Source organism: Hippichthys cyanospilos, chromosome 14 (assembly GCF_059441005.1).
Source record: "Hippichthys cyanospilos isolate Australia breed blue-spotted pipefish chromosome 14, RoL_Hcya_1.0, whole genome shotgun sequence".
NCBI lineage: Eukaryota > Metazoa > Chordata > Actinopteri > Syngnathiformes > Syngnathidae > Hippichthys > Hippichthys cyanospilos.
Window position 1 is genome coordinate 14,229,685 of NC_142382.1, and position 10,402 is coordinate 14,240,086.

Genomic DNA, 10,402 nt, shown 5'->3' on the forward strand with positions numbered 1-10,402 from the left:
GTTAACCAATTAAAGTTGGAATTAAGCACTAAAACGCACAATAAATACGATATAGTAAGCGCTCACACGAGATCAAGTCTTTAAGTGTGCATCTTAATGAGACTGTGACAGCAGCCAATAGCTGACCAGCATCGTAGTGATGTGTTGCAGCGCAGGCAGTTTGACCAGAAAATAAGAGCAATTACATAAAAACGCCTGAAGGAGGAGGCAAAACAACATAAACACATCCAACCCCACAGGTCATGACAGTTCTTGTTGCCGTAAAAAGCAGATGAAAAATTGTAATATTCCACTTCGTAACATGAAAAAAACATAAGCCAGGGATGCCGTAACCCAGGGGTCCACTGTATATATTTTTTATTAACAGCCCCAATTATTTCACGGACCCCCTGCAGTCAGGCCAAAGACCCCCTGGGGTCCGCGGACCCCACTTTAAGAACCACTGGTTTACAAAATGTTAATGCTGAGTAGTTGTTTTCTGGAGAAGTTGTTTTCTGTGAAAACAAGAAAAGCATGTCAAGGGTTTCGTGTAACCATGCTAGAGTTCTTCACAGCACAGTCACAAAACTTCCATAACTTCTTTAGAAAGTGACATTCCCAACTACTGACCTGGCATGCAAATTGTATTACAGAATCATTCTGACAGTGATGTTATGTGAGACAAAGAAACATAGCTGTTTCTGCTGTGCGGTTGCTGTGTAGAGGTACCCTGAATATGAAGGATGACTGTTTGGCTGTTGTTGAACTGGGGAGACTTTTTGTTTTTGAGCTGACGCCTGGTTCTACTTTGAAACCATCTTGTTTTTATAAAGGTTGTGCCTTTTTTTTTTTGCAGGGAAAGGCACTGTGGTTTTCACTGTTTCAGATCACTGTAATTATTGGGTTGGTCTGGCTTTCACAGTGTGCACACACTGGCATATGATATTCACAATGGTCACTAGATGCTACATACAGTATGAGACTTTAAAAAAAGAAACAAACTATTTTTATTTAACAGATTCAAGCACTTCTATCAGAAAAAAAATGTTGTCAGCTGTCCCAAATATCAGACCGTCAATGCTAACAGCTCAGCTTGTGAAATGATCAAACTTAGAAAACAGAGCAGCTGCGATTGGCCGTCACCTGAGCTGTTTGGATCTGTGATGTCATTATCAATTGAAAGCAAGTGGTAAAATTTCCACCCCCTATGATTGATAAAAACAGGTGGATTTTCTAATCGGAATGCCATGTTCAGTTTAATATGGGTGCAGAGGGTATATTGTGAAAACATTTTTTGCCTTGACTTCCCCTTTACCAATGTGATTGTTCAGAACACTTCCTTTCAAGCATCCTGTCATGATGATGACCCATATCTTGCTAACAGCCTCTATACAGGAATTCTTTTGAGTATATTTGGTTGCCGTATGAACAGAGTAATACTTGGATGTACCATAAATGTTTTACTCACTTCCAAATGTAAATTTTACTTTACTTTCATTGTTCCAGCTGGCATCTCTTACATTTGCATTCGTTTTACAGTACAGGGCAAAGGTTTGGACATATCTTGTCCCTCAATTTCTCAAAGTAATGATTGCCAATCGTTCTTTAGTCAGCAGATTGGTTCTTACCATAATAGCAGTTGCTCATAATTTGAATTTTAACAGTGGTCCTATTGGACTATCAGCTGTGCATTAACCTGACTTCTGCACAACCGATGGTACCAACGCCATTGATAAAGCAAAAAAAAAAAAAAAAAAAAAATCACATTGTTAACCCAGATAAGTCACACAGGTGAAGTGAAAAACATGTCAGGTGACAACCTCTCCAAACTCATCAAGACAATGCCAAAATCCACATGTTCATTCATAGTTCATAGTTGATTCATTGATGCCTTCAGTGAGAAATTGCAATGTGTATAGTCATGAAAATAAAGAAACGAGAAGGTGTGTCCAAATGCTTGGCCTGTACCGTACTGTATATTGGTGCCCTCTTATCAGTGCATTGCCCCGTTTTACCCAACACAGTCTTCTTCTCCCCGGATGTTGTGATACACTATACGTGTCCCGACAGTTTGCCTGTCTTTAATGGTGCAGCGTCTCTGCGATCCATCAACGTACTGGGCTCAAATGCTTTGGTTACCATATTTTTCCACCGAGGAGACTGTCGCTTGCCGGGAAAGCTGCACAACATTTGCGTGCGCGTGTGCGCACTCATGCCATTTTTAGAGAAGTCGCTACGCGCGCTTTGCGCTAGCACACAAGCCTTACGGAAGCCTCCTGGGTCCATTTCTTCTGTGGTTGGACCACATACCTCAGAATCATGCTTTCGTTGGAAAAGTGTCTGTTTGATTTTCCAGACATCATAACGAGTCAAAGTCGTCCACTGTCTACCCAACGGACAGTAAAATCCTGCGCTGGCCTTGGACTCGTTCCCTCAAGTCTTCTCTGGGTCGCTGCTGGTTACAGTAAAAAATCAACACCTCTTATACCCCAGACTGAGACTTTTCAACATACAGATCCAGTTTCTCCCATGTGCAATCCGCTTGTTCAGAGGCGTGTACGGTGTTAAAATCACTGCTGACTTTGGAGCCTTCTCATTGTGGCTTCAGAGACCAGCGGATCCACTGAAACGCTCACGGTTCTTGATATAGTCCAGTGGCAACTCTTTTAGACCGGTGTGTGTGCTTGCTGAGATTTTCCAGTGTTTTTGCTTCCCCGCCACTGCCATCTGGATATGTATCAGTGGCACTCCAGGACAAATACTGTCCATATCTCAGGCAGCCTCTTCTGGGTGGCTGCTCTTGTCGTCGTGACGACAGAGCAGGAAATACTACAAGGCTGGAACAATGAGCTTGGACACCATCTAATATTTACTTTTTGATTGCTCATGCCTGCACACTCCCCTTTGTCTTAAATCCGTCAGAATAGCCCTTTTGATGATAGCCACTTTTCATATTTGGGTTTGTGATCCCCTTTTGTTCTAAGGTCAACTGTTGGGATGCTGTAGCTTCCTTAGCGTTATCAGGAATTTCAGAAATCCAAAGGAATATTTTCCAAGAAAAATGGTGCAGAATAAATCCAAAAATGCATCGCTGGGTCAATCCTCAGGGCAAAATTACACTTTTTATGTGTTTCTCTTTGAATATGTCAACCCAGACCCACTTGTGTTATGTGTTTGAGTATCTTGGCTTGCTTTCCACTGCTGATTTATGAGCGTTTCCATTGATGACTTTCCAGGGTCTGCCCATAAACAGCATCTAAACGAGCAATAGTGGATCTGGCAGTCAATTCTAAACTATATTACCACCCAAGCGTGTGGGCCGCCTGCTGCGGTCCTCTTTGCCTGGCCCTCACGAGCTCCCGCAACTCCTTTAAACCCCCTCGCCACCAGGCCGGAGGTAGGAAATCAAACCAATTACTGTTGTATTTAAAGAAAATTGGAGCAAGGCCGGAAAAGTGGGGCATTTCCAGAAACCGCAAAAAGAAAACTGCAGGGCCACTGTTTGGCATAACACAGTGACTGAAGCAGAGTGGAATGGCACTTCTCAGGAAAAGAAAAAAAATCAATTGTTTGAAAATTTACAGTAAAATCAGCCTTTTCCCCAAATAATACATACGATTACAGCTGCACCTAATGAATGTTTTAATAACTGATTACTAACAATTTCACATTTAAAAAAAAATCCAAATACGAAAAGTGTTCGTGAAGAAATGAATAAAAAAATTCTATTGCTTTAGGTATTAAAAGTACAAAAGTAACTGATTAATTTAGGTTTTAACGTACTGAAACACCGGTGTCAAACTCAAGGTATGTGGCCTGCCAAATGCTGACCGAGGAAGTTTCTTCCTAAAATTTCAATAAAAAATCAAGTGGTCTTAAACTTTCAAAAGGATTGTCGAAAAAAAAAGGATTTTCAGTTCCCAATCTTTCTTTTGAACAGATTTTACTGGCCTCTAATTTCCAAACTAGATAAATGTGTGACAAACACACTTCATAGTCATACTGGCCCTCTGACTGAAACTATAACTGCAATGTGGCCCGCGATAAAAGAATTTGGCACCCGAGTTCTAAAGTAATCAGTGACTTTAGGTAAATACTAAAGTAAATGATCACTTCAGGTTATAACTACTACAGCAGTAGATTACTTTAGGTACTGAGTTAATTGATTATGTTGGGTACTAAGGTATCTAAAGTAATTGATTAATTTATAAATTTGTTGAATTTAGCGCGCCGTTGCATATGTAGTATATTGATAATTTAATGCCAACATTCAGAAACAATTGATATAAGAGGAGAATCACTATGAATGTGCAAAATGTGGTCTGCTACACATTAGCATTGATCGGCATCGATTAAGAGCTGCACTCATGGTATTTTATGTGTAAAAACATCTTTGAAATTTAAAATAGTGTTGCCAAAATGCTGAGTATTTTTGGGTAAAATATAAAAATTTCCAGCGCTTACATGTTTGTCAAATTTACAAGCTTGTAACTTGAAAATGCACAGCAGTAAACTAAAATCATTTCCTCTCATCAAGAAATATTCACATCATTGACTGAAGAAATATATCAAGATGTTCAAAGCAGTTATCCTGGCAACAATTTGCTTACAATTTGCTTACTTTGAAGAGTCGAGAATACAAAACATATTTTGGTTTGAGATGTTGAATAATAGTAAATGATTCCTTGAAATGTTTTTTTAAGCTTTTTACTCATACTGACAACCAAGATCCTACAGTATTTTATTTTAATGTTACAAGTAGTGCTGAATATTGTGTCTTAAAAGTGTATTACGATATATTGCAATATAGCAAAGGCATTGGGATGCATATTGCGATATATTGGGCAATGTTTACAAGAAAAAAAGGCATATATTTTAACAATGGCTGAAAAAAAAGAAAATTATTTTTCCTGATCCCAGGAAAAAGGCCTTGTTTTTGTCATGTGGAATGTGATTGCAATAAAGTAATAATTTTCATCATTTGCTTTTAGTTTCAGGCACTTTGGTGCAATTGCTTCTTTTTTTTCCATTTTAGACTAAGCTATAACCCGTATAAACGCGATAAAAATAATTAACAGTTGTTGAAAGTTGATTTATATTGTGTTTTTCTGTTGTTAATGTTAAAAAGGATACATGTGTAGGTATACTTTTCAATTTTCATCAATATCAATCTTATTTATATTTAGTGCATCGACTGAAGGGGGGCGTGAAAAGTTTTCTCCTTTTTAGTTGGGGGCTGGCAAAATATAGTTGAGAAACACTGTGTTAAAGAGAGAAGTAAGAAGATGATTTATATGGAAACGAAGCTGGAGATAATCAAGAAATACGAAGCTAGCCTAGCCTAGGCTACCCTTACTAGGGAATATGGGCATAACAAGTGCCACTCAAAGGTAAATAAATGCTTTCTATATATTTTATTTATGATGTTTTCTGATTGTATACATGTATATTATACTGTATATACGTAGCACTTACTATACTATTTGGATACCAATTTTTAATATATGTGTACAATTTTGATGTTTATACCTGGGGTATACATACTACGAAAATTACTTATATAAAAGAAACAAAAGGAAATAAAACAAAACACAACTTGAAATCTCAACATTCCCATTTGAATTAAACACTTCTGTACAGGTGTTTTCCTTCATACTCCGAAAATTACTCATATAAAAGAAACAAAAGGAAATAAAACAAAACAAAACTTGAAATCTCAACATTCCCATTTGAATTAAACACAACATGAACTTCTACTGCCTATTAATATGGCATTTATGCATTATGGCATTTATGGCAATATGGCTATTAATATCCTCGGATATTAATGCGCTTCTCGGAAACACATATGGGAGTTTACTACGAATTACTTGAACACTGTGCGGAACCCTGAGATACGACTACAACAGCAGAAACCTGGGAAATGCTATCTTTGAATCATAGTTTTCCTTTTCTGCCAAATTGCCCTCCTCATCTCCCACCACTTTTGTTTTGGAACATCGCCTCAGTCGAAAGGTAATGTTTTGTATCATTTACTGTGGTGTTTTGAAGTGCTTGGAATGATTTACATGTAAACATGATTCATTATACAACAAAAATCCTGATACGAAAGCCACTCCAGAACGGATTGATTTAAAAAAAAAAAAAACATCTAAATTTTACGAAAAAAAGTTGTTTCAAAATAAATATGCGATATATTGGAAACTGAATGTCGTATTAAAATACGTGTACTGCGTCACTTCGTAATGCAATATATCGATATATACCATCTTAAATCTCAGAGAGCCACAACACAAGGATAAAACAGCCAAGTGTAAGTATGGAGTGGGTCTCGTCCTCTCAAAATGCTTTCAAACAATGGCAAAAATAACTGCATTATGTGAAAAAAAATTCGCATTATCTAATTATCTGTTTTTTGGACCATCATATGACAAGCTAAGGTATTTTGTAATCACATAAAGCTTTTTTTTTCTGTCTCCTAAACCAATATGTTCTCTCTACTTTACCTCTCTCATATCACCCTCTGATCCGCCTCCTTGCTGTCATCTCTTAGGAAAACCCCTTCATTATAAGGCCTTGAATGCAGCTTCTTCATTTTCCGTCCCCCCACAAGCCCTCTTTGTTCCGTGACTGATCTGGCTGTAAGATCTTAGCACTTAAAAGCAATTTAGAAAAATATGAATGCTCCCTGTAGGACATCTCCTCACAAATGTTCTTCCTTCATCGTCTTCCATGCCTTTTGGGCACAAATAAAGGGAAAAAGGAAGGTGTCTGGTGTCTTCAGGCCAAGAATCCTGACGTGTTTCAATAGACTTGTAGGCGCGCGCACCCACACACTCACACATGCTCCTTTTGTCTTTACAACTGAAATAAGATCAAATGTTATGTCATATAGAAATAGTAGTTTACAAGGACTAACTTGTAACATGAGAGAAGTTTAAAGAAGGGGCTGAATTAGTTTTTTTAATTTATTTATTTTCAAGAGAAAATGTTTTTCCGCATATCTGTGTTTTAATAGTGTTAATTCACATGTGAAAATATGTACTATCATGTCGATTAAAAGGCCTAAAATGATTATGTATACCTCAAATTTGATATAGTGTGCATTTGTTTTAGAGCGTTTGCACAGAGTGTCGAAAAATGCACTTTTGTCAAGCATCGCCTCACTGCTTTTTTGTTGTCAACAGCGAGGCTGCGTGGATCATTTTTTCCAGCTGACTTTGACACATTATGAAAAGGAAAAGATGGCTTGACTTGTCTCCTTCAGCTCTTGGACATGCGCTTGAACAAGCCGGCATGGATCTCAGTAGGTGGGGGGAGAAACAGAGAAGGGCAACCTTCCACGCTCTGCTCTCACAACAGTCGTCGCTTGGGTAGAGAATATCCTAAGTAAGATGATCAGCAAATGATCTCCGAAGACCTCCATTTGAAACAAATCGGACCAAGATGACTGTCATGATCCAAAGATGACTACCCGTGGAAAGGTAGCAAGGATCTTTGGGCAAATGACGAGCAGGAAGGAGAGGATGCCCGAGAGTTAAATGGGAGGCACGATTTGGCGTGTCAGATAGTGAATTTTAGTACTTTTCAACAAATTAATTTTCACTTGTGTCAAAAAAATAAAGTATTTAAACTTCAAATCATTTTATTGATGCAAAATTAGTTTCATTTGCGTCCACACACACACATACATTGCTTTTTTTTATGCTTTTTGTATGCTGATTTGATCCGTTTTCATGTATCAGGCTTCTTGCACTTGAGTTGCAAGCGGTCCCCAAAAAGCCAGTAAAACCCAGAATTTGGTCCCCACCATGTATACACACACCTACACACACACCCACACACTTTGAACAAGTTTGCTTTTGTCTGTGCAGGTGCATGCACAATGCACAAAAAAAACACATATTCACAAACTGTTTATGTCACATGCACACATCACACACACCCCACGCACACACAGCATAAAGAGTGTAAGATGATCTCCCATTAAGGATGAAAACAAACCAGTGAGTGGGAGGTGTCCCCTGAGGTAGTCAATATAGTGGAATCATGGAACCATGGGAACTGGTTTGCAGGGCCTGTGGCCAGCCGTGGCCAGACATGGGGGTGTCTAATACTGCCACACACACACTTGCACACGACATAGTCGGGAGAGAATCTCACTCATCACTGTTTAGCACTCTGGACTCTTAAAAGATTTGGAGCCCCATCGCCACTTCACTGTTGTAATTGAAAAAAAAAAAAAACATTCAGTCATTCGTGCCTTCTTAGATTCATCACCTCTTTTCTCCCCCTTGAGAGCCCCTGGTGATACTGTAGTACTCAGGTGTCAAACTCAAGGCCGGGGGGCAAATCTGGCCCATCACATCATTTCATCCCCACAAGGGCAAGAAGTTCCCACAACACACACATTTTTTTTCCTATCATAGTGGGGACATCTCATTAACATGATGCATTTCCTTGCTCATCGCTATAGATGACATAATCGTAGCCCTAACAACCAGAAATGAATTCAAATTCATACCAAGCCTATAACAAGTTTATAACAAGTATTGATCCTCAGAAAGATGTCTCTACTTGTAAGGTCCACCGAAATGATCTCCACAAGGTCAAGAGGTTCCCACAAAGAAAGTAAAACCCGGGTCTTGGTTCCCACCTTGTAGCACAAACCAAGGGCACACACGCACACAATATATTTTTCCATCATTGTGGGGGACAACCCATTAACACAATGCATTGCATTTCCTAGACCCTAAGACAGTGGTGTCAAACCTACAGCCCGAGGGCCATTTCTGGTCCAGCCCCTGAGATGATTTTGTAATGTAAAGTATAAAAATGAGCTGAATTCTTTTCTTTCTTTTTTTTAAGTTGTTGTTTTAAAGTTATACAATTATATACCATGATTTCATTGGTTCGGCCCACCTGGGAATAGATTTTCCTCCATGTGGCCCGCAAGCTTAAACGAGCTTGACACCCCTGCTGTAGTATGTAATTTTCACAGATTTTTTTTTACCATAAATAAACTCAAGCCTATGACTAAATTTGTGTAATGCCCTGCGTTTTGGTAAATGGTTTACTCCTTTACTCCTTTAGGAGGGAGAAGGCGATGGTTGCTCACATTCCCACAAGACTTGAAACGGACTTTAACAATCATCCTCATTTTGCTTGCACACTTGATGAAAAACAGTGAGGGAGATAAACCGATAGAAAGATTGTTTATGTGAACTACAATTTAGCGTGTTCCCCTGGCCCGAGCAGGAAGTGAGTAAGGACCTGCTCCACTGGGATCTAATATGTTTGCCCTCCTCGCCGTTTTACTGCAGACACTGAAAAAAGCCTGGCACGGATCTTCAGCGCGTGTCGTGGTGCTCCGCGCGTATGCGTGTGGATGCCGATTTCCTGTTTGACAGAGGAAGGGGCATGCACATGTACAGATCGTTATTCTGATTTTCTGTGTGAGAAAAGAGCAAATAGAGAAAAAAAAATTGTGAAATTCTCATGAACGTGCATGGGAAACATCTCTCATTGTTTCTGGGAAACTGACCCACTCTTAGTAAAACCGTATTTATGTTCCTAGCAAAGTCTTCGATTTTAGCCCAGTGAACAGAAATGCAAAATCATGGCAAGGTCTTCAGTCTTCCAGAGTTCTGGTTTACCCCAACTAATTAATTGAATTCAAGGCTAATTGGGTGGAGACACTTGTGGTCATTTCACACCAAAACAATCTTAAATGCATTCAGGCATTTTCTGTGGCTTTAGTCAGTGTTGCCCTTTGAGGTCCCAACCACTGGTCTACCACTGTGGTCTGTGGAGTTCTATTAAGGCTCTTCTGGTTTTGACTTTCTGGTTTCCTAGAAATCAATGAGAGAACTGATGAGTCAGCTTTATTTATATATTAATCTATCTGTTTTCATAAAAATGTGACTATACGCATGCTGCAATAATGACTTCACATATTGGCCACATCTGCATTTAAAATGTTTTATTCATCAGTATTCATTTTAGCTGAATTCTCAAGACATCAACATTAGGAAGAAAAATTGACACAATTCTTGATACAATTATTGATGCAAAGGTTTGGAAGCATCTCATTCGATGTGTTTTTATTTTCATGACTATTCAACATTATACAGTGTCACTCAAGGCATCAAAACGCTTAATTAACACGTGGTTATGTACTTAACAAAAATGGTTAAATAACTGAAAATGTGTTTTACTTTCTAGTTTGTTTAAACTAGCCAGCCTTTGCTCTGATTACTGCTTTGCGCGCTCATGGCATTCTCTCAATGAGCTTCAAAAGGTCATCACTTGAAATGGTTTTTACTTCACCGGTGTGCCTTATCAGGATTCATTTGCGGTAGTAACATTTCTTGGATTATCATTGGTGATGGGACCATTAGTTGTGCAGAAGTCAGATTACTGC